The sequence below is a fragment of the Lolium rigidum genome, chromosome 3 (genome assembly GCF_022539505.1).
Source record: "Lolium rigidum isolate FL_2022 chromosome 3, APGP_CSIRO_Lrig_0.1, whole genome shotgun sequence".
Classification (NCBI taxonomy): Eukaryota; Viridiplantae; Streptophyta; class Magnoliopsida; order Poales; family Poaceae; genus Lolium; species Lolium rigidum.
The window spans coordinates 58,725,327-58,751,215 of NC_061510.1; the positions used below are offsets into that span (position 1 = coordinate 58,725,327).

At 44.7% G+C, this 25,889-nt stretch overlaps 2 long non-coding RNA genes across 2 annotated transcripts; both read left to right on the forward strand.

Moving 5' to 3' along the window:
* Positions 1–20,671: 20,671 nt before the first annotated feature.
* LOC124696280 lies at positions 20,672–22,608 on the forward strand. Its single transcript, XR_007000663.1, has 3 exons — positions 20,672–21,168; positions 21,944–22,017; positions 22,490–22,608. It is a non-coding gene; the product is annotated as an uncharacterized LOC124696280 (long non-coding RNA).
* A 142-nt stretch (positions 22,609–22,750) lies between these two features.
* Positions 22,751–23,604, forward strand: LOC124696281. The gene is made up of 3 exons (XR_007000664.1): positions 22,751–22,778; positions 22,852–22,922; positions 23,322–23,604. It is a non-coding gene; the product is annotated as an uncharacterized LOC124696281 (long non-coding RNA).
* Positions 23,605–25,889: the final 2,285 nt, after the last annotated feature.

Consider the following 25,889-nt stretch of genomic DNA (forward strand, 5'->3'; position numbering starts at 1 on the left):
CAAGTATAGGGGATCGCAACGAGTCTTCGAGGGAAGTAAAACCCAATTTATTGATTCGACACAAGGGGAGACAAAGAATACTTGAAAGCCTTAACGGCGGAGTTGTCAATTCAGCTGCACCTGGAAACGAGACTTGCTCGCAAGAGTTTATCGATAGTAACAGTTTTATAGCGATAGCAGTAGTGAAATAACAAGCAGCAGAGTAACGGAAACAGCGAGTAGTGATTTTAGTAAACAGCAGGATTAAAATACCGTAGACACGGGGACGGATGACGGGCGTTGCATGGATGAGAGAAACTCATGTAACAATCATAGCGGGGCATTTGCGGATAATAATAAAATGGTATCCAAGTACTAATCAATCAATAGGCATGTGTTCCAATTATAGTCGTACGTGCTCGCAATGAGAAACTTGCACAACATCTTTTGTCCTACCAGACCGGTGGCAGCCGGGCCTCAAGGGAAACTCATCGGAAATTAAGGTACTCCTTTTAATAGAGTACCGGAGCAAAGCATTAACACTCCATGAACACATGTGATCCTCACATCACTACCATCCCCTCCGGTTGTCCCGATTCTTGTCACTTCGGGGCCATTGGTTCCGGACAGCGACATGTGTATACAACTTGCAGGTAAGATCATAAACAGCGAATATCTTCATGAATCAATAACATGTTCAGATCTGAGATCATGGCACTCGGGCCCTAGTGACAAGCATTAAGCATAACAAGTTGCAACAATATCATAAAAGTAACATCTACGGATACTAGGCACTATGCCCTAACACTCTTATGCTATTACATGACCAATCTCATCCAATCCCTACCATCCCCTTCGGCCTACAGCGGGGGAATTACTCACACATGGATGGGGGGAACATGGCTGGTTGATGAAGAGGCGTCGGTGGTGATGGCGGTGATGATCTCCTCCAATTCCCCGTCCCGGCGGAGTGCCAGAACGGAGACTTCTGGCTCCCGAGACGGAGTTTCGCGATGTGGCGGCGTTCTGAAGGGTTTCTGGCGACTTCGACTTCTCCCCCTGCGTTTTTAGGTCGAGGTGAATAAGTAGTCCGAAGGAGGGCGTCGGAGGCCGGCCGAGGGGGCCACACCATAGGGCCGCGCGGGTTCCCCCTAGGCCGCGCCGCCTTATGGTGTGGGGCCCTCGGGGCTCCACTTGATTTGTCCTTCTGGCTCCGTCAGTATTCTGGGAAAATAGGGCCTTCTGTCAAAATCCCGAGGTTTTTCCTGAAAGTTGGATTTCTGCACAAAAACGAGACACCATAACAGTTCTGCTGAAAACAGCGTTAGTCTGTGTTAGTTGCATCCAAAATACACAAATTAGAGGCAAAACAATAGCAAAAGTGTTCGGGAAAGTAGATACGTTTTGGACGTATCACACTACCATGGACGGTGCATCAATAGGAGACCAGCATGCGAGATCTAGGCCAAGCCGCTGCCATAGAGCGGCCCATCATGGCCGTCGTCGTCTCAGAGGAGGCTTATCTAGACGCCGCCGCCATGTCCTCCGGTCAACGGCCGAGGTAGTGGCGCCTCCTCCCATGCTACAAGGGCTTTGCCCGTCAACGCCTAGGGCGACGGCAGCGGAGGTAGAGAACGCACGGGTGGGGGCGAGGTGTGCCGCCGAGGGCCGCCCAGGTCTCGCGTGGGGCGAGAGGGGTCGGACTGCAGATGTCTAGATGGGCACTAGTAGAAAATAGGCCTTTAATCCCGGTTGATAAGGGCCTTTAGTCCTAGTTTTGCAACCGGGACTGGACCTTCAGGACTAAAGGCCCTCCCCTTTAGTCCCGGTGGTAACACGAACCGGGACTAAAGGCTATTTCATTCATTTTTTTATCCATTTGATTTCCTAATTATTTTTCACTCCTTATTTTTTCTATTTTTTTTAGAATTTCTAGTATTTCAGTTATTGGTCAAGTTTAGTCTCTAACTACACTTAATATCTAGTCAAATTACTTACCCGTGGTTAAACTTCCAGCTCGGGTACCAATCCTCCCACTACTCCAGCACTAGCACGCTTAACTTCTGAGTTCCTTCCCGTCCCGCTTCCAAGTGCTTCGCGCGCAAGTTGTTGATACTAGTATCATACAAATCCTATTAACATGTTGGTCGATGTCACACTTCTTTATTGTTTGAATTCCAAATAATTGTTTTAATAAACAAAAATAATGATGTAATAATAATCTTGAATAAATAAATATTAACTTTTTAATTTGTATTATAATTAATTTTTTAATTTTAATAAATTTTTTTCCAAACGTAAACCCTTAAAATTTGAAAATCTTAAAATTGGCTAACTTTATGGTTAAGTAATAGTAATTTTTATGCAGGATGCAATTATTAATTTAAATTTTTTAAAATATAAAATACTTAATTTCTGGCAAAAACTAAAATCTTCCTGATTTCATATTTTCATTTGGAATTTTGAAAATCTAAAAATTGGCTAACCGGGTAAACCCACGATCATTTTGATATATTATACATTTTTTCCCGACGGGTCGTATGCAAAAGTTAATGTTGTTTTACCTTTTTCTAAACTTTTCTTGCAAAAAAAGTTGAAATTCAAAAATTTTAATTTTACGTAATAGTAAGTTGCATAACATAAAGGAATCTCAAAAGATTTAATTTTTTAAATTTTCTACTATTTTCTTTTGTATTTTAGAAAGCTAAAAAAAAGCGATCCAAAAAAACTTGGAAATCCTTTAGCTTCGGTTGGTAAAGCGAACCGGGACTAAAGGGTAGATCTTTAGTTCCTGCCGCCACTCCTTTAGTCCCGGTTCGTAATATCAACTGGGACTAAAAGTTCCAAATAAACCGGGACTAAAGGCTTTCTAGGATGAACCGGGACCAATGCCTCTCATTAGTTCCGGTTCATTTTTAAACCGGGACTAAACCTCCCAGTGATGCTGGACGAAAACCCTGTTTTGTACTAATGGAGATTTTCCTTGAATGTACATTGCCTCTACGCCATCGAACTGAGACTTAACAAGAAATTTACTGATTGAGACCTAAAATATGTGCCCAAAAAGAAGACAGCTCCACACGCTCTCACATGCCAGCACTAATCTATAGAAAATGCATTACCGTACTCAGCAGGCAGCTACTGCTAGAGAAAACTGCCATGGCAGCCAGCTAATTTACCATTGTAAACCATCTCATGGATCGGAGTTAGCAATTTCAGACAAGCTAACTAGCTAAGGTAGCCCACATACATAGAGTAGTTTGTTAACTGCAACCGATGTCGTCACGGGCCGGAACACTGTTGCTCAAGACAGAATGTTGTCTTGGCAAGGAGGATTGATTGTAAACTATATGCCGGTCCCTGCAGAAATGCAAAAATCAAGAGAGAATGTTGTGTTGGAAAAGAAGAATTAGTTGATCTGTGAAGAGGAAAGAATGGCGCCGAACCTAGCTAGCTACTGAAGTAGTGCGCGTAGAGTTCACCGAAGCACGCATGCATGTTTGAGCATGTATGTCTCCAGCCTACGACATGCACACCTCTAGGTTTTCCTGTGTTGTCTTGCAACGCATGATTCCCCCTCGTTAATTATGCCAGCTTGGCGCCTATTGACGACAAGACGGTGGTATGCTTTTACGGCTGAGCATCACTTTCTGTTTAACGTCCAAGTCTGTTATTTTTTGGACACGGTCATCTATTCTTTAACTGAACTTGTTTTGGCGACGCTAGGCGTCAGTTGGCCGACTTTTTGCCCAAACTCGGTTCTTGTTCCCGCCGTTCGATCGGCATCTAACGTCCCGAACAAGCTGCATTGCAATTTTTATTGCATTTTAGCCTCTTAGTTTTTAGGAAATCGACCCATAGTTTCAGCTTCTCACTTAGAATGAAGGTGTATATTGCTTTGGTCCCCATCTTCCAAATATTTACTGCAATGGTAATTTGCCTATGGGCAAAGCATATTGCAAGAAAATCTCACACTCCACGTACAAAAAAATGCTATTGCAACAACGTCGTAGCATTCTTTTAAGTAGTTATACAAAAAAAAAGTGATTAAACAACAATTTCTTTGTTGCGGATTTATTTGCATAAAAATGACGAGCAAATTCAACAAAAAGCACAAACGATTAAAACAAAAGGAAGTAACAAAAAATTTTGCTGCAAATTGACTTGCAACCAAAATCACCAACACTTTAAAGAAAATAAAAAAATTACGACAAAAACCATATGTCTACATGAATAAAAAAAAGTGGTTAAGCAACAACTTATTTGCAGATTAGATCATTTGCAACAAAAATCACTGACGATTTCAAAAAATATCACAATGATCACAATAAAAAAACATATGTTTGCAACATCAAAAAGTTCCAGAAAAAACCCACGAAAGCCTTGCAGCAACTCAGATTTGCTTTCCCAACAAAAGTAATACAAGTTTGCTAGAGCATCTCTAGTAGTGCCCGTAAAAGAACGAACCGAAAACCTAGAGTTCAGTCTCCCGAATTTCACGGTTTCGTTGATTTTAGTCGAGGCACACAATAGAAACCGAAAAGACGAACTGAAAAAAAAAAATCAAACGTCGCGGGAAATTTTTGGCGACGAACATGCGAAATGGAACGAGTTCGGTGCTCCGATCGAGCTACATTCGTAACTTACATATAATAGCCAAAATGAAAAACTAATCCTACGATGCGCGACTAATTTGACCAAAATTTGACCTTGGGATAGTCACCGGGGCCTCTACGCGCGGAGGAAGGAGCGGATGCGACGGAGGAAGCCTAGGCGACGAAAAGGGCGGCGAGCTCGAACACCGTCGCCTCCGCGTAGTTCCTGGTGGTGAGGGGAAGCGACGGCGCGTCGTCATCGTCGTTGTCGGGGTGCGGCGGAAGCGTCGGCAACGGCGGGCTGCACAAGCCACCGGACGGGACCTAGCCGTCCCCATCGCGCGCAACAATGCGCGCCGACCTGCGCGCCAACCTGTGCGGCCACCTGCGCGCTCCCTCGGAGCGCATCCACTTCGCGCGGTCCGCCTCCGGCCGCAAAACTGGCAGACGAGGCGGCGAGCCTCCGCAGCCGATTCGGGCGCCTCCCCTACCGCATCTTCGTGTGCGCGTCATTGCAAACGGAGGGGAGGTCACGACGGAGCGGATAGAGCAATGACTGATCTTATTTGACAGATAGTTAGGAAAGACATGTGATACAACAATGGAGAAAATTAGGTTCTCCTACGAAATCATCTATTAACTAAGGATAAGCATTTTTTTTCTTCATTCTTTCTCCTACAACTAAGCAAAAAAAACGACGTGGAAAAATCTAAGATAAGTCTAACGTGTCGGATGCCACTTGTCCTAGCTCATTGTGCATGCCCTAATATACGTGTAGCGGAGCAAACAGTAGCTAGCCATGTTAGAGCATCTCCAGCAGTCGCGCTATCCCGCGTCCGCGCTATAAAACTCGCCAGCATGCAATGCGCGGAGACGAAATTGGTCCTCCAGCAGGCACGCTATCCGTGCCGACGCTGTAAATTTTTGGGTGCGCTCGGTGTTTTGCACTATCCGGGGCGCCATATGTGACGCGTCGGATGCAGCGCGCGGCATCTTTTCGGACACGCGCGAAGCTACAACGGATGGAAAATTCACCTCGCTCGCCTGCATTTCCCCACCCGCGCCGCCGCCACACGATTTTGCCAGCGCCGGTTGATTTCTCCACCGCCCCCGCTCGAGTTCGCTGCCGCACCGTAGATCCTTCTCGCCCGCGCCTCCTCCCGGCATTTCGACCGCTCCGCCGCGCTGTACCGAGCCGCCGCTGCCGCACCGACGGGCACAAGGCCGGCGCTTCTGACGGCACTTCGCCTCCCCCGCGCCTCCTCCTCTTGGTAGCGGCGCGCTCGAGCGGCGTCCATGTCATTGTCGAACCTACTTTCAACATGGTGCAGCCAAGATGCTCGCCGGTTTACTCGCAAGGTATGCGCCTCCACCGGCCGCCAACATTTTCTCGATTTTTATTGCCAGAAAGATCTCATGGAAGAATGGTGGAATTGGCATGGACAATAGTAGTTGCATACTTGTTGTATTGTTTGAAAACTATGTTGTATTGTTCGAAAATTATGTTGTATTGTTATATGTTGATCCATAAATTTGTTGTATTTATCGTGAAAAAATTGATGTACTTGTTGTATTTGTGTTGTAATAAATAAATGGTACATTTATTTGTGAATTTGTGAAGTTGTTTGATGTTATTGCTGCATATTGGAGCGTTCGGCAGAGGAACTTTTTTTCTCCCGCGTCCGCGCTTCAGTTTGGCGCTTCCGATGCGCGGTATACTTTTGCAGTATGGTCAGAGCGACTTTTATAGCGCCAAAATATAGCACGTGTTGGAGATGCTCTTAAAGCGGTCGTGAAGTCGCGTCGTGTGTCTGCCTGCCCGACCGCACTATGCACCGCATGAACGACCGAGCTGATCGATCTCCGATCGGCAGAGCAGAGACGAGATTCGAACGGCCGGCACGGACGCTGGCCTAGATCGGCGGCGATTTGGTGACGGTCGTGCCCGCCGATCCACCGGCCGTGCGCCTGGTTTCCTCGCTGCCCACCGTTTGGCGAACTCTCGGTAGGGACGCCGGGTGCACGCATCCGTCTCGTCCGTAGTTGGAGGCCCGAGGGAGCAACGGCGTAACAGAAAGTTGAGTAGTACTACTACTAGGTTTTATCTTGGAGGAGGGAGGAAGCTGCATCGTACTCGTACGTGAGGGGGTGCTAGCTCTCTCTTTTTAGTACTCTCACTCGCTTTGCAGGCTGCACGTACACGGTACAGCCACCATCGATCGGTGTCCCAGTGGCCATAGCAATGGCGTCGGCATCGATCGATCATGGAGATGCAGGGGCACCAGGCGGCAGCGTCAAATTATTCCAGCTATCCCAATCATGGGGCTACGGATCGAATAATCAGCAGTCATCCTTCGGAGCCCGCGTATGATCGATGCTGTGTTGGTCCGTGTACGCAAGGTCGCAAGCAAGCAAACGCTGTGCTTCTCACTGTGCCGGTGAGGTTAGGCCGATCGATCCGACACGGTTAGCCTGGCCCAGTTCATCTGAAAGCGAGAAAGGTACAAATACTACACACAACGGTCGATTGGCCAGTTAGTTCCATCTCTGAATGATGTTGTTCCTACGTGCAGGTCTCCGCGGCGGTCGCGTCAGACACGCGCCTACCTGAAACCACACCCTGGGTAACTAGGGCTACCATATCGATCCATGACACGACTACACTGCACGACGTACGTGGATGGTGCATGGTCGATCGACGGCGCGCGTTGGATCCACATGATCGATGCAGTCTATGGCCGGATTTAGGATTCATTCCATCATTGTTTCTGCATGCATATAGGTAGAGCCAGTGGCGGAGCCACGTTTAAGCAGTGTAGTCAATTAACTACACTGTTTTTTGGCAGTACAGGCTAAACGGATGCAAGAAATACTGAAAAATTTGTACAAATACATGTATTTGACTACACAGTTTGAAAGTGACTACACATGGTTGTTGTCCTGGCTCCGCCACTGGGTAGAGCAAGTTCATCAACTCATGATGCAATCAAGGAAGAAGACAACCGGCCGGTCTGGTAGCCATGAATCCATGCTACGCACGTAACCAGTACTTCTCGTGACTGGAGTACTATATAATGTTTCTGCCTGCATAGCATATACTAGGAGTATTCGGCATTCTGGCTGCACATCCCGACACAAAACCAGCGGGTACTTACTTCTCTCTGACGTTTGCCCCTAATAAATCTGAACCATGCATTATTGCGAATATAGGCTAGTCGGTCACTCTGAAAATCATGCTTGATTTGGACTATCCTCCAGTTTGACAAGCTAGGCATACCTGCGTGGGCACATATAAGGAAAATCAGTGTACACGCTAGGCTGCTATTGGGATTTGGGCGTCTCTTACAGTCAATCTTTTTTTTTTTTTGAAGTGTCTCTTACAGTCAATCTGAAGATACTAAATGAGTCTTATCCCACCAATAAAATACCACGTACGGTGCCTCTCCGTTACAACCACGTTGGCCCATTAGGAGAGAAACGCGCACCTGGAAGCCCAATCTAAATCACCAAGGGAAGCCATGAGTGCAAGGCCCAACCAAGGCGCAAGGCAAACTCTTGGCAAGCCCTACTTGATGTGCGTCAGATAGCGGATTGACGCCCACAACTTTTCTTCTGCGTGGGTACATTTTGGACCGGCCCATTACCTTTCACCCTGCACGTTGTTTTTTCCGTAGCTTATTTTTCTTTTTTTCGAAAGTATGCGAAGACGTACCTTATCTTTGTAGAAGGCAGAAGTTTAATTAAAAGACGATTGCAACTCGCTTTGAATAACGAGCATAGTTTGAACTCAACTCTAGTCTAGTCGAAAGGATATCCTAAGAAGCATAGCCAAGACACGTCTCGCTCCACGCCGGTCACATCTGAAGAGCAACTACTCCAACTGAACTCTTCTTATCGACGCACCATCAAAGAAGAAGATAGCGGGACTTAGTCGATCCCGAAAAAGGTGTCGTCTTGGATTCTTCAGGGACGTCGTACATAGCGCCCCAGCAATTAACCTTGGATAACGACGAGCACCGGAACACCGCAACAAGATGCAACATGATGTGTCTCCAAACGCAATGATCCAAATGGAGGGTCGACATCAAGATACCACCATTACCTGATTCTACTTCAAACCTAGGCTTCCCCCAAAGACACCAGTAAACCAAAGTAGGAGTAGGGAAGTGCGGACACACCTCAATGACGCCTCCAAGGAGGGTAACAACACCCACGGACGCCAGTGCCGCTGGCACCAACAAGGCGGGCTAGATTTTTATCTGTATAGCCACACACCGCCCACGCTACCCGCTGGAATGGAGCAGTCGATCTTATCGGCCACGCCGCCGTAGCACCTCGCCAATGGAGCCACAATCTCGCACTCCACCAACACCAAGTAAGGACGAGAGGACGCGCTTCTCTTCTTCCTTCAGACCCGACTAGAGGGACGCAGCCTCTAGGCCACCATGTACACACGCATTAGGGTGCCCACAATGATCCATCATGCAACTCCTGGCTGATGACCGTTGATACGTCTCCGACGTATCGATAATTTCTTATGTTCTATGCCATATTATTGATGATACCTACATGTTTTATGCACACTTTATGTCATATTCGTGCATTTTCTGGAACTAACCTATTAACAAGATGCCGAAGTGCCGGTTCTCGTTTTACGCTGTTTTTGGTTTCGAAATCCTAGTAACGAAATATTCTCGGAATTGGACGAAACGAAGACCCGGGGCCCTATTTTTCCACGGAGCTTCCGGAAGACCGAAGAACACACGAAGTGGGGCCACGAGGTGGCCGGACTATAGGGCGGCGCGGCCCAAGCCCCGGCCGCGCCGACCTATAGTGTGGGCCCCTCGTGACGCCCCTTGACCTGCCCTTCCGCCTACTTAAAGCCTCCGTCGCGAAACCCCTGAGGCGAAAAACCACGATACGGAAAACCTTACTGAGACGCCGTCGCCACCGATCCCATCTCGGGGGATTCTGGAGATCTCCTCCGGCACCCTGCCGGAGAGGGGATTCATCTCCCGGAGGACTCTACACCGCCATGGTCGCCTCCGGAGTGATGAGTGAGTAGTTCACCCCTGGACTATGGGTCCATAGCGGTAGCTAGATGGTTGTCTTCTCCTCATTGTGCTTCATTGTTGGATCTTGTGAGCTGCCTAACATGATCAAGATCATCTATCTGTAATTCTATATGTTGTGTTTGTCGGGATCCGATGGATAGAGAATACCATGTCATGTTAATTATCAAGTTATTATACATGTGTTGTTTATGATCTTGCATGCTCTCCGTTTCTAGTAGAGGCTCTGGCCAAGTTTTTACTTTTAACTCCAAGAGGGAGTACTTATGCTCGATAGTGGGTTCATGCCTGCATTGACACCTGGGACGATGATGAGAAAGTTCTAAGGTTGTGTTGTGCTTGTTGCCACTAGGGATAAAACATTGGCGCTATGTCCGAGGATGTAGTTGTTGATTACATTACGCACCATACTTAATGCAATTGTCTCGTTGCTAGCAACTTAATACTGGAGGGGTTCGGATGATAACCTGAAGGTGGACTTTTTAGGCATAGATGCGGTTGGATGGCGGTCTATGTACTTTATCGTAATGCCCAATTAAATCTCACTATACTTATCATGTCATGTATGTGCATTGTTATGCCCTCTCTATTTGTCAATTGCCCGACTGTAATTTGTTCACCCAACATGCTTTTATCTTATGGGAGAGACACCTCTAGTGAACTGTGGACCCCGGTCCATTCTTTAATATTGAAATACAAATCTGCTGCAATACTTGTTTTACTATTTTCTCTGCAAACAATCATCTTCCACACAATACGGTTAATCCTTTGTTACAGCAAGCCGGTGAGATTGACAACCTCACTGTTTCGTTGGGGCAAAGTACTTTGGTTGTGTTGTGCAGGTTCCACGTTGACGCCGGAATCTCTGGTGTTGCGCCGCACTACATCCCGCCGCCATCAACCTTCAACGTGCTTCTTGGCTCCTCCTGGTTCGATAAACCTTGGTTTCTTTCTGAGGGAAAACTTGCTGCTGTGCGCATCATACCTTCCTCTTGGGGTTGCCCAACGAACGTGTGAAATACACGCCATCAAGCTCTTTTTTTGGCGCCGTTGCCGGGGAGATCAAGACACGCTGCAAGGAAAAATCATACTTGGGAGATCCCTTTTGAAACTATTGGGAGCAGTCATTGATGTGGGAAAAGGCACTCTGAAATTCACCTCTATGCCAGGGGGAAATCATATATTCCCTAAACCAAAGGGAAGGAAAAACAATAAGAAAGGTAAGGGTAAAGCCCAAGGTAAGGTTGACGCACCATCTTTCTGCGCCTAGCTGAAAGGCGTTAAAGAAAAGCGCTTATGGGAGACAACCCATGTTTTTACTACAGTACTTTGTTTTATATTTGTGTCTTGGAAGTTGTTTACTACTGTAGCAACCTCTCCTTATCTTAGTTTTAAGTTTTGTTGTGCCAAGTAAAGTCTTTGATAGAAAAGTAAGTACTAGATTTGGATTACTGCGCAGTTCCGAATTCTTTGCTCGTCACGAATCTGGGTCTATCTCCCTGTAGGTAGCTCAGAAAATTACGCCAATTTACGAGCATGATCCTCGGATATGTACGCAACTTTCATTCAATTTTAGCATTTTCGTTTGAGAAAGTCTGGTGGCCTAATAAAATCCATCTTTACGGATCTGTTCTGTTTTGACAGATTCTGTCTTTTATTTCGCATTGCCTCTTTTGCTATGTTGGATGAATTTCTTTGATCCATTAATGTCTAGTAGCTTTATGCAATGTCCGGAAGTGTTAAGAATGATTGTGTCACCTCTGAACATGTGAATTTTTATTATGCACTAACCCTCTAATGAGTTGTTTCGAGTTTGGTGTGGAGGAAGTTTTCAAGGATCAAGAGAGAAGTATGATGCAATATGATCAAGGAGAGTGAAAGCTCTAAGCTTGGGGATGCCCCGGTGGTTCACCCCTGCATATATTAAGAAGACTCAAGCGTCTAAGCTTGGGGATGCCCAAGGCATCCCCTTCTTCATCGACAACATTATCAGGTTCCTCCCCTGAAACTATATTTTTATTCGGCCACATCTTATGTACTTTGCTTGGAGCGTCGGTTTGTTTTTGTTTTTTTTGTTTGAATAAAATGGATCCTAGCATTCACTTTATGGGAGAGAGACACGCTCCGCTGTTGCATATGGACAAATATGTCCTTAGGCTCTACTCATAGTATTCATGGCGAAGTTTACGCTTCGTTAAATTGTTATATGGTTGGAATTGGAAAATACTACATGTAGTAACTCTAAAATGTCTTGGATAATTTGATACTTGGCAATTGTTGTGCTCATGTTTAAGCTCTTGCATCATATACTTTGCACCTATTAATGAAGAAATACTTAGAGCTTGCTAATTTGGTTTGCATATTTGGTTTCTCTAGAGTCTAGATAACATCTAGTATTGAGTTTTGAACAACAAGGAAGACGGTATGGAGTCTTATAATGTTTACCATATGTCTTTTATGTGAGTTTTGCTGTACCGTTCATCCTTGTGTTTGTTTCAAATAACCTTGCTAGCCTAAACCTTGTATCGAGAGGGAATACTTCTCATGCATCCAAAATACTTGAGCCAACCACTATGCCATTTGTGTCCACCATACCTACCTACTACATGGTATTTATCCGCCATTCCAAAGTAAATTGCTTGAGTGCTACCTTTAAAATTCCATCATTCACCTTTGCAATATATAGCTCATGGGACAAATAGCTTAAAAACTATTGTAGTATTGAATATGTACTTATGCACTTTATCTCTTATTAAGTTGCTTGTTGTGCGATAACCATGCTTCTGGGGACGCCATCAACTATTCTTTGTTGAATATCATGTGAGTTGCTATGCATGTCCGTCTTGTCTGAAGCAAGAGAGATCTACCACCTTCATGGTTGGAGCATGCATACTGTTAGAGAAGAACTTTGGGCCGCTAACTAAAGCCATGATTCATGGTGGAAGTTTCAGTTTGGACATATATCCTCAATCTCATATGAGAATAATAATTGTTGCCACATGCTTATGCATTAAAGAGGAGTCCATTATCTGTTGTCCATGTTGTCCCGGTATGGATGTCTAAGTTGAGAATAATCAAAAGCGAGAAATCCAAAATGCGAGCTTTCTCCTTAGACCTTTGTACAGGCGGCATGGAGGTACCCCATTGTGACACTTGGTCAAAACATGTGCATTGCAAAGATCCGGTAGTCCAAGTTAATTAGAACAAGGTGCGGGCACTATTAGTATACTATGCATGAGACTTGCAACTTGTAAGATATAACTTTCATAACTCATATGCTTTATTACTACCGTTGACAAAATTGTTTCATGTTTTCAAAATAAAAGCTCTAGCACAAATATAGCAATCGATGCTTTCCTCTTTGAAGGACCATTCTCTTTACTTTTATGTTGAGTCGGTTCACCTATTTCTCTCCACCTCAAGAAGCAAACACTTGTGTGAAGCTGTGCATTGATTCCTACATACTTGCATATTGTACTTGTTATATTACTCTATGTTGACAATTATCCATGAGATATACATGTTACAAGTTGAAAGCAACCGCTGAAACTTAATCTTCCTTTGTGTTGCTTCAATACCTTTACTTTGATTTATTGCTTTATGAGTTAACTCTTATGCAAGACTTATTAATACTTGTCTTGAAGTACTATTCATGAAAAGTCTTTGCTATATGATTCACCTGTTTACTCATGTCATCACCATTGTTTTGATCGCTGCATCCACTACATATGTTTACAAATAGTATGATCAAGGTTATGATGGCATATCACTTCGAAATTATCTTTGTTATCGTTTTACCTGCTCGGGACGAGCGGAACTAAGCTTGGGGATGCTTGATACGTCTCCGACGTATCGATAATTTCTTATGTTCTATGCCATATTATTGATGATACCTACATGTTTTATGCACACTTTATGTCATATTCGTGCATTTTCTGGAACTAACCTATTAACAAGATGCCGAAGTGCCAGTTCCTGTTTTCTCCTGTTTTTGGTTTCGTAAATCCTAGTAACGAAATATTCTCGGAATTGGACGAAACGAAGACCCAGGGCCCTATTTTTCCACGGAGCTTCCAGAAGACCGAAGAACACACGAAGTGGGGCCACGAGGTGGCCAGACTATAGGGCGGCGCGGCCCAAGCCCTGGTCGCGCCGACCTATAGTGTGGGCCCCTCGTGACGCCCTTGACCTGCCCTTCCGCCTACTTAAAGCCTCCGTCATGAAACCCCTGAGGCGAAAAACCACGATACGGAAAACCTTACTGAGACGCCGCCGCCGCCGATCCCATCTCGGGGATTACGGAGATCTCCTCCGGCACCCTGCCGGAGAGGGGATTCATCTCCCGGAGGACTCTACACCGCCATGGTCGCTCCTCGGAGTGATGAGTGAGTAGTTCACCCCTGGACTATGGGTCCATAGCGGTAGCTAGATGGTTGTCTTCTCCTCATTGTGCTTCATTGTTGGATCTTGTGAGCTGCCTAACATGATCAAGATCATCTATCCGTAATTCTATATGTTGTGTTTGTCGGGATCCGATGGATAGAGAATACCATGTCATGTTAATTATCAAGTTATTATACATGTGTTGTTTATGATCTTGCATGCTCTCCGTTTCTAGTAGAGGCTCTGGCCAAGTTTTTACTTTTAACTCCAAGAGGGAGTACTTATGCTCGATAGTGGGTTCATGCCTCGCATTGACACCTGGGACAGTGACAGAAAGTTCTAAGGTTGTGTTGTGCTGTTGTCACTAGGGATAAAACATTGGCGCTATGTCCGAGGATGTAGTTGTTGATTACATTACGCACCATACTTAATGCAATTGTCTGTTGCTAGCAACTTAATACCTGGAGGGGTTCGGATGATAACCTCGAAGGTGGACTTTTTAGGCATAGATGCAGTTGGATGGCGGTCTATGTACTTTGTCGTAATGCCCAATTAAATCTCACTATACTTATCATGTCATGTATGTGCATTGTTATGCCCTCTCTATTTGTCAATTGCCCGACTGTAATTTGTTCACCCAACATGCTTTTATCTTATGGGAGAGACACCTCTAGTGAACTGTGGACCCCGGTCCATTCTTTAATACTGAAATACAAATCTGTTTGCAATACTTGTTTTACTATTTTCTCTGCAAACAATCATCTTCCACACAATACGGTTAATCCTTTGTTACAGCAAGCCGGTGAGATTGACAACCTCACTTGTTTCGTTGGGGCAAAGTACTTTGGTTGTGTTGTGCAGGTTCCACGTTGGCGCCGGAATCTCCGGTGTTGCGCCGCACTACATCCCGCCGCCATCAACCTTCAACGTGCTTCTTGGCTCCTCCTGGTTCGATAAACCTTGGTTTCTTTCTGAGGGAAAACTTGCTGCTGTGCGCATCATACCTTCCTCTTGGGGTTGCCCAACGAACGTGTGAAATACACGCCATCAACCGTGCAACGCCCCTGAAACCCAGATTGGGCCTATAAAAAACCCAAATCGCCCCCCCCCCCCCGCCACAGCCCACCCTCACGCCCCTTCGCATCCACCTCACACTCGCCCGAAAAGTATGTTGCGCGAGCACCCCATTCTCCTCAGGTTTGCTTTGTTTTGTTTATTTTCTGTTGCATTTTTTCACGTTGTAATTACTTTAGATTTCTATTTTCTTACTTTTTCTCTTTTTTGATTGCTTTGTTGTTTTATTCTTTTGTTTCCCCTTTATTTTGTTTCATGTTTTCCTTCTCTTTTTAAAAGTTTCTTGTGTCATATAGTAATATTGTTTATTATTTAATACGTGGATATTTTTAACCTCATGATTTTTTCTTGTACCATGTGAACATATATTTCACGCTTATGAACAACTTTTTTGACCTCTTACATTTTATTTTTTAACAACACGATTATTTTATAAACCTTGTAAAAAAATTAGGGCATGTTTGCTTCATAACCACAATTTGCCAAGTCTAAATTTGGCACACATAGTTTATTTGGCATGTGTTTAGTTTTTTGCCACACTTTGGCTTGCCACAATTTATTGCATGTGTGGTCCGAGACTTAACTTTTTTATCAACTTTTACCAAATTTGGCTTCAATATTTTAAGCCACACTTTTGTGGCCAACCATACTTTAGCTTGGCAAATTATATCTAGAAAGTAGGAACAAAACATGTCCTTAGTGAACTACATAATCATTTTTCATGCTCAACTTAGATTTGGGGGATTCGCGTCCCCCTCGTTTGTCGTTTCTTTTGACTTCCTTTGTAAGAGAGTTTTCTCGCCACTTAGTATCACTTTGGTCATTTGTGGTTTTATTTATAAAATGGGACGAAACCCTCTTTCGAGAAGGACTAATAAGGTTTACCTTTTTATATTCCTTTTGCTACTTTTCACATTTGGTATCTTTTTTTCTTATTTTATTTTTTATCCTCGATTTTGTGTGGGGTTTTCATTTATCTTATTGTTTATCTTATTTTTTCATTTCTTGCACAATTATTTTGGATAGCACATATACTATTATATTTATTATAATATTTTTTGCACACACGAAATTTTTTTTTTGGAACTCTAAAAAACTACACATGTTAATGGCCCACTCCAACATGTGGGTCACGTGGAATTCATTTGGCTTGCCTTTGCTATTGGAGGCATAGCGTGCCGGTTTGGGGAATTGACACCCATGCAATGGCCGCCACTCGTTAACTTTTTATTTTATTTTCTGATATTCCTTTTATATTTAGTTTTTTCTAAACAATTTGCACCTGTGGCAAGAATATGGAAGAATGGGGCACCAGTTAAGTGTAAAATATTCATGTGGCTGGTAGTGCAATATTTTCTTTGGACGTCAGACAGGAGGACGAGATACGGCATGCAATCCCAAGAGTAAAATGCATTGGTAGTACCGGAACTTGAACACCCAAATCGATACGGTCCTCAACCTTAGAAATACGACACGGGGCGGTCACTAAATAGGGCACACTGTTTATTTAGGTCACTAGGATAGGATACAGCTATGTATTTGCTGATGTGGCGGGAGTTGACCGATCCAAACTGTATGATTCTTTTTGCAAGAAGACCCCTCAAAATTTTAATTTTGTTTTCAAAGCCTAGAGATTTGCCTATGGGGCCTACAGGTCAAAGTCACCCACCCACCCACTCTCCTCTCATCTCTCTTTTCTTTCTCCTTTTTTTTCTCTGGCAATGACCCATCCCGGATGCGGCAATGGAGGGGGGCATACGCGGCAACGCCGGCCACGTGCGAGATCGGGCAGGGGCGGCCGCCGGCGAGATCCGGCAAGAGGTGAGCGGGCTCATGCAGGGCGTCCACATACGGGCTTAGACAGGGCGCGAGCGGGTGCGGCAAGCTCCGGCTCAGGCAGGGCGCGGGCGAGCTCGAGCGTGGGCGGTCGCAAGCGGGCGCTGGGAGCTCGGCATGTTTTGTCTGCCTCCAAGAAGAAGAAGACAACGTTGATCACATTCTACGCCAATGTGTACACGCCCGGCAAGTATGGTTTAGAGTATTCCAGGCTTTTGGTGTTACTGCGAATGTGCCCCAAAAGGAAATCACACTGGAAGATTGGTGGAATTCAGAGAGAAGTCATCTGAAGGTATAATAGCTGCCCTCCCCATGGGGGCTTCACAGCGATCCTCGCACGTGAGCCGTTGGATCTTCCTTGCAACGAATCTCAGCCGTTGATTCCTGGCTCAGAATCTACTAGCTAACCCCATGCAACGGCCAATTGTTACCCACCTCTGGCCGCATGTGGGCCCCACCTTTGCCGGCCCCGCACATCAGCCACTGCGACTAGGATCTCTGTCGGTGCGCATTGGCGCCAGGCAGTGGATCTCAACCCACAGGGGTATTTTTGGTATTTCACCGCGGCCTCGTATAAAAGCGATCCCCAGGGCGAAGAAAACCCTAGCCGCCGCCCACGCCCCTACCCCCGCCCCGCACCTGCCCCGCCCCGCCTCGCGCCCCCGCCCCTGCCCGTTCTCGTCGCCGGCCACCGCCTCGCGCCACCTCCATCCCTGCTCCCTCGAGCCGCGGAACAACACGAGCGCCGGTCGTCGCCTCGACCCGCCGCCAGCCCCTCTCTTCACTGTTCATGCCGCCGGCTCCCCGTGCGATCTCCTCCCTCTCCATGCAGCGCACCCTCCCAGTCCCCTCCGCGGGAGCAGCTCCGCCGGTGAAGCGCGCCGCGAGCGTGTGGGAGAGCCGCCGCCTTTGGAGCGCGCAGGGACGGCGCCACCGGTGGAGAACGGTGTGAGCGCGGGGTGGTGTGCAGAGAAATGGAGCAGCCGGCGGTGGGGAGTAGAGGAGCAGTCAGTGTAGGGGAGGAACGGATCTGGCGAAGGAGGATACAAATGGATTCGGGGGAGGTCCAGCAGGCGGCGGAGGGCTAGCAGAGGGCAGACAACTGCACATCTAGGGTTTCTTGCAGTGGCTGCGTGAGAAGGGGGCCGAGGTTGAGGCCAACGATGGAGGTCAGCCGGCGACGACCACGACCGCCTGCGATGGAGGGGAGACCAAGCAGCCGGCGGCCTGCCTCGTCATCGTTCATGCCAGGAATCGGTAAGTCCCCAATACTGCTCAGTCGCTGTCTCTCTCCTCCTCTTTTCCTTGCCCTTCCATGGGGATCTTTTTTGTGGTGCTCAATTGTTAGCTAATGGCAGAGAGGGAGACGAGCAGGGGAGAAGAGATTTGAGGGAGGAGATCCTTGGTGGTGTTGTGCATCTGTGAGAACCGTATCCCCAAGCTCCTCCTAGGTTGCATCTACTGTCTCAGACCAAGGTGAGCCCTCCAATGTATAGTTTTTCTCTTCACATTTTGCAGTTTGGTTGTCCATGAAGTTATCCTCAATTTGTTCTAACGCTCCATTGTGCACAGTTTGGTGCTTTCATGCATGTATTTTTATTTTGCTCTAGAGTTTTTTTCCTGCAAATCAGCGTATGGAGATCTTTTAGTTAATTTTGCTTTGTTCTGTGTTGTTGCACGACTAGGATATATACAGCTTGGAAGGTAAAATAAAAATACATGGGGCTGGTGCAGCGGAAGGCAATGTTAACGGGTGAATGGTGGTGGCTGCTCGAGGCGATACACGGGCGACGTCCGGTGTTGTCCGCAATGAGTATACCACGCTGGTACTTCTCAGGTTGATAATTGCTCTACCCTCGATGAATCTTATTAATTTACAAAGTGGTCATTTATCCATAAAGTGAGATGAAATTGAAGACAAGCATAAACAAACATTTATACTCTTAACATCTAGATTGCTTCATATTGCCAATTCAGGTCGTTTGATGTGAAGCATAGACGAAACGATGAGTGCTCAGAAATGACAATGATTATAGGTCAACTTTTTTCCCTTTTTATTATAGGCTTTCCTACATCTGAATGTATTAGTTATCTGTGTTTCCTTGTATTCATCCATGACCTCACTAATAGTCGGCTATTTTTTAATAGGGGAATGTCTGAATATAAATTTGGGTTGAATGACAAGGTTCCTTTGGAGGCAGAGGAGCGAGCAACTAAAGGCAAGGCACTAGAGCTTGGTGGTATCAAATTTCACCAGTGAGCAATGGTAATGTCTTTTTCCCATCAAGTCTGTTATAACATGACTGAACAACAAATTGTCCCCATATTCGGCCTTAAGAAGTCGTTGCAGCAGGAAGAAAAAGCTCTCACCCAGGGCCTAAAGCAGCTCCATTAGTCAATCCACTTTGGTTACGAATCCATTTTGCTCATACATAATTTTGGTGTCTAAATAGCAGTTGCATGGATTGATGAGCACTGTTTATTTTCCCTGCTCTTTAGATAACTTTGGATACATTATTTACAGTCGTAAGTACCGCCGATGCCGCAGGAAAGATATGATTGTGACATCCTTTGTTTTTTTAATAGTGGACATATAGTTTGGAGGGGTTTGTTTTCGGTAGCGAGAAATTGACCAGTGGCTCAATTAAATTTACTTGCTTCCTGGATTTATAACTGCATGAATGTATCATTCTTGATAGTTTTACATTCAGTTCTCTCGGAATTTGAGATGATCAGTATAATACTTGGTGACTCCAATTCTTTTACTTCTTAGTGCAGCCATGATCTTCGAGGAGTGTTGCTATATTGTTACTTCGTTTAAACTTATGGATACCAAAGGGTTTATTTACCTGGTGGCAATTTAGCCTATGATCGTTGCATTCTTCAGAAAGCGTGCATATGTGTTGATTACTGGTGCTTTTCGTTTCTCTAATGAAATGGTAGTTGCGTAGGGCAGGCTTTTATCTTAACCTCATATGTGTGTGTTTTCTTTCTGATATCATAAAAATTTCATATACCATGCAGCTTGCAAGGTGCAAGTTAATGTGTGGTTTTGTGCTATATCTTATTTAAAGTTGATATTATTTGTAAACCCCTAAACAATTTACGATCTCAAGATTTTTACTACAGTGTATGCAATATTTTAATGAAGGTAAAACCACCCAGTTTCAGTCTTCTTCTCCTGCCTCTCTGTATTTTATTTACCTTGAAATTTTAGGAAAAACTCCCTGCAACAATTTATTACTCCAACCCCATCAAATATTTATAAATATACAGAGCCCAAAGGCAAAGAAAATAAAACAGATAACATATTACATAAGAGTGTTAATCCATTCGGACGCTAGGGGGATGTGCTGCGTTTTCACCCTATGCTTATCAAGGTGATACCATGTATAAAATCTCCTTTCCATATGTTGCAGCTACAAAAAAAATCTAAAAGAAAGCTCAAAAAACCGTGTTATATTGATAAATGTTGCTCAATTTGACTTTGATCTGTTCTGTTGATATGCATTAGAGGCAGCTTCCGTTTTTAGGTGCAGATCTAAATAAATTATCAAAGACCTTTATTTAGCATGTCTATGAGCTCAGGAATTTAGATTTGTTTCATGGTAATAAATGTAATTGTAGTAATTATTGAAGTAGTGCCAAGAACAGATATATATTGTTGGCTAATTGCAGCACTAGATGTTAATCCAAGATTGAAGTCAATATTTTGCTATTATGAGTTTTTGCAGTAAATTCTCTGGGATACATCTTATTACTGTTTTGTTATTTTATTATTGAAAGTAATATTGATCATGTGGCAATGAAGTAAGGTCTCCGTTTTAGCGTCAAGATACTGGCCTTGACGGTGAACTTTGGTTCGTTGGAGGAGATCATTAATATGGGATCATTTGATCTGTTTTTAGTTAGCTGGTATATATTCTTTGAGAAAGTGCATTCTTGAACAACTTATTAATATAGGACTCATTTTTTTTTACAAATGTGTTGTCTATTGTTAATTTAATATCACAACAAGTTTATCTAAAGTAGCCAAGTGTTTGCAGAAAGACTATTAATTAGCTGAAGTATATGCTTTAGAACTGAAGATAAATGCATGGATTAATTCATATGAAACCTGTATCTCAAGCATGTACACTGTGTGGCGTCATCTTGGTGAATTTATGAATAGGGCAGTGTAACACTTGCAGAGATGCACAACACTCTTCGTCCTCTTTGTACAGTCTCAGGTACATAAGTACATTAGTACCCCCTCCGCATGGAAATACATGCCTTTTTTAGAAATGGACAGTCTTCGACATACTTTAAAAAAATATTTTGACCATTTCTTTTCACACAATTGTTGTTGAAGTTTATAAATTACAGTATCATCGAAATATGTTTCATAACACATCTAACGATATTGTTTTAAACTATACGATCTTAGTTTCCTTTTTGGAAGTATTATGAGTCAAAATTGGATGAAAGTTCGATAGCACGAAATTGCCCCTGAGTGCTTACTGCATGTTCTTTGCAATCTGTGGACCATTTTCAGTATAGTTGGTGGTCTCTTTACTTTAGCTTACTGATTTCTTTTCCATGGTCTCCAGTATTTTCGATCTTGCTGCACCAGCAAAGTACGAGGGCCATTAATATCTTTTATTTTTATTTTTTGTTTCCGCACTGTAATTGCTGCATTTGTTCATGGTTATTACTACAGCTGTCCGAACAAAATGAGACTCTCTGTTTCTTTCTTTATAGTGAGCCTATGCTGCCTTCCTGTGGTGTTCTTTGTCTATTCTGCATACATTTTTTTTAGTCTGGGCTATATTTGCTTGGGATGATACAAGTCTTTCGAGATTATATTGGTCGTATTTCTCTGTCGGTTGTTAGTTTTATCATACAGTACTTGTTGTTACTCTTAGTGATAGCAATATTTCTTTATTTCCAATCGTTAGCTTATGTTCTCTTCTCTTAAGTGTTACAATTTTTTGGCATGGCCTCATATATATATTTGGGTTACAGGGTCATCTCCCGTGTCGTGTATTTTCAGGGGCAATTTCTGCCTGAGGACGTTGATGTCTTCTTCTATTCGTCAGGTATTTGCCTTTCTCCAACTCCATATGTTTATCTTTTGTCTATTAACTTCCATTTATCTACATGTTTACATGCTCTATTTGGAATAAGGGTACGTCCTTGGTTGACTAAAGTTGTCGTTGCCGACATGTCAAGTTTCCTCTGCTACTCCTTTCCTCATACTACTATATTTGTATTTTATTTAAGTCAAAATATGTGCTTGGCTATTGATTTTCTACATTGTTATTATGTTGTCGGTGTGTTGTGTTCTTTTAATCAAATTGAACACATTGTGCTAGCCCAACGGTTATAAACACGTTTGTTTTCTCTACTAATTACCGACTCAATACACGAGTGGTTTTACCGATTGGTTACTTTTTATGTTAATCACCTGCATCATGCAGCTTCTATAACCCTTTCCTGCGTATTTCTGATATATGCACTGTGTTACAAACATGTTTCACAAACCAAAGGCTAAGATATTGTTTTGTATAGAGTGTCCCTCCATAGTATTCATGTGACCTGGTAGTTGTCATCCGTCATTTTGTACAACGTCATGGAAGATGTTAAGAGTTTATCCGTTCAAAGGGCTTTGTTACAAGATTCGCTTCCTCAAGTTGAATCAGGAGAGGTAAATACCTACATGATGAGTTCAGTTGTTCATCACTGCCTGTACTCAACCAGCTTATTTCTTACTGTTTGCTTAACTGTCACATCGACTTGCTTTAGCTGTGATGATGATCGAAAGGAGCCACTGGCGTCATCTACCATGGGTTTAGCTCAGGTAAATTACATTGCTCATGATTATTTGTACCAGGTCTGCTTATTTTTAATGGTTAGCTTAATTGTCACGTCAGCCTGGTTCACCTGTGATTGATGATCCAAAGAAAGCCCCGCCATCAACTACCACAATTTAAACAGATAAGAGGTACCTCCTTTTCTTACTGGAAACCAGCTTGCAGTGTCTTCAATCTCCTTTGTTGAACCAGGTTGTATGAAAATTGTTTCTAGACGTAGGCAGCAATCTCTGACAGCTTATATAGATGGACGTAGAAAGAAGAAAACTTAAACCAGAACTAGGTGTGAAATCTGAAAGACACATTGAATTCCTTTTATGTTCAGAGGATATTGGGTGCATATTTCAGTAAGGAGTAGATAGTCAACCAAGTTTGGCAATTTCTCTGCCTGTAGGATAAATATTAAGGACTAAGCAGTAGAACCTGTGTTTATGATATCGGGTAGACAGTGTGCCTATGCCCTTTGTTATTCGCTCACAATAACATCTTTTGACAAGCTGTACTAATTACTCTTCCGCACAATATTGCAGACCGGGCTATTAGAATCAATCTCGAGGTCCCAATATGGAGAAGCGTCTCGAGAAGACGAGGAAGCAATCCTAGGCTGAGAAGCATGATGTGCTAGGCGGGTGGTTGCCATGTATAAATTAACCCTTTAGTAACTATTGTATTATGTTGTTATGCCTTATAATTTCAAGTAGCATGTTATTTCTTAAGTATCTATTGCATGTGTTCTGTGTACTGCTCTATATCAACTATGTTCAAGCCATGCTTGATGCTACTTGCTTATCATCAATTTCTATAAACACTTAATATGGCGTTTACAAGTTGTTTCCCGGTTCGGAAGGTCCGGGGACCACCTGATTTTTATTGTAGAGAGTATTATATACAAAATAAATTTTCACACGAGATCTACGGGGTCGTGTGCCAAGGCGCACATCTAAATCTAGTTTACGTAAGAAGGTGAGGATGGTCAGTTCTCGGTGACCGCATCCTACAAGAACTGAAGTAGTGGGTCTTAGAGCATCTCCATCAGCGGCCCCTAAATAGGTGCAGACAGGACGTTGGCACTGTCATAGGGAGGGCGCCGGTAGAGCATTCTCTATTGGGGATGCTGCTCCCACACCGGCATCCCTAAACCGGCGGTCCCGATAGATTTAGAAAGTCAAATTCAAATTATGAAAACGATATTCATACGGAGTTCGAACAAAATTTGTTCAAATTTAACGCGAATTCAAACTAAAAAAACTAAAAAAACATCTAGCGGCACTGGGAGTCGAAGACGCTGAAGTCCAGGTCGTCGCCGTCGGCGCTAGATGACCCGAAGGACCAGCTGTCGGCCTCGTCGGCCTCCTCCTCATCAGCCTTCTCCTCCTTTGGCGCCGGCAACTCGGATGGTCCGGCAAGGTTGACGTAGTTGGCACCGTGGTCCCTAGCGGACCACACCGCCGCCTGCCGCGGGTCGGTCGCGATATGCCGGTAGTCTTCATCCACGGAGTGGTCGAGGATGAAGTTCTGGCCGGGGAACTCCTCCTCGTCGTCGTCGCCACGGATGGCCGCCGGCGCCTCGACCTCCTTCTCCCACCATTGCTTCTTCGCCGGTGGAAGTGGTGGTGAGGCCGCGGCGTCCTCTTCCTTGACGGGGGAGCAGCAGCCTAACCCCGTCGTCCGACGGGCCGGAGCAGATGACGCGCGCCTCGCCTCGTCGCGGATGACGACGCCGCCTTCGGAAGGAGGCACGGTCGAGCGACTGCGCGCGATGGCAGACGACGATCCGGTGCGCGAGCTTCCGGACGCCGCGGTCCTTTCCGGCGCCCTCTGCAGGGTCGGCGCTGGCGCCATGGCCACCTCCTGCGGGAAGTACACCGGCTCCATTGCCCGTGGTCGCGGGTGCAAGCCGTACTGGCGGAGCGTGTCGTTGACGTTGCGGCCGTACCACCAGACACGGCGGCCGACGTTGTTGAAGCAGCCGCCCGAGCGGTTGTCCGTCCGCGCGAGCTTGACGGCACGCTCGTCTTCGAAACGCCGTGTGATGCGTGTAGTTGACACGTTCGTTGGGAACCCCAAGAGGAAGGTGTGATGCGCACAGCGGCAAGTTTCCCTCAGTAAGAAACCAAGGTTTAATCGAACCAGTAGGAGTCAAGAAGCACGTTGAAGGTTGATGGCGGCGGGATGTAGTGCGGCGCAACACCGGAGATTCCGGCGCCAACGTGGAACCTGCACAACACAACCAAAGTACTTTGCCCCAACGAAACGGTGAGGTTGTCAATCTCACCGGCTTGCTGTAACAAAGGATTAACCGTATTGTGTGGAAGATGATTGTTTGCGAGAGAAAACAGTAAAAACAAGTATTGCAGCAGATTTGTATTTCAGTATTTAAAAGAATGGACCGGGGTCCACAGTTCACTAGAGGTGTCTCTCCCATAAGATAAAAGCATGTTGGGTGAACAAATTACAGTCGGGCAATTGACAAATAGAGAGGGCATAACAATGCACATACATGACATGATAAGTATAGTGAGATTTAATTGGGCATTACGACAAAGTACATAGACCGCCATCCAACTGCATCTATGCCTAAAAAGTCCACCTTCAGAGTTATCATCCGAACCCCTCCGGTATTAAGTTGCAAAGCAACGGACAATTGCATTAAGTATGGTGCGTAATGTAATCAACAACTACATCCTCGGACATAGCGCCAATGTTTTATCCCTAGTGGCAACAAGCACAACACAACCTTAGAACTTTCTCATCATCTGTCCCGGGTGTCAATGCGGGCATGAACCCACTATCGAGCATAAGTACTCCCTCTTGGAGTTAAAAGTAAAAACTTGGCAGAGCCTCTACTAGAAACGGAGAGCATGCAAGATCATAAACAACACATATGTAATAACTTGATAATTAACATGACATGGTATTCTCTATCCATCGGATCCCGACAAACACAACATATAGAATTACAGATAGATGATCTTGATCATGTTAGGCAGCTCACAAGATCCAACAATGAAGCACAATGAGGAGAAGACAACCATCTAGCTACCGCTATGGACCCATGGTCCGAGGGGTGAACTACTCACTCATCACTCCGGAGGCGA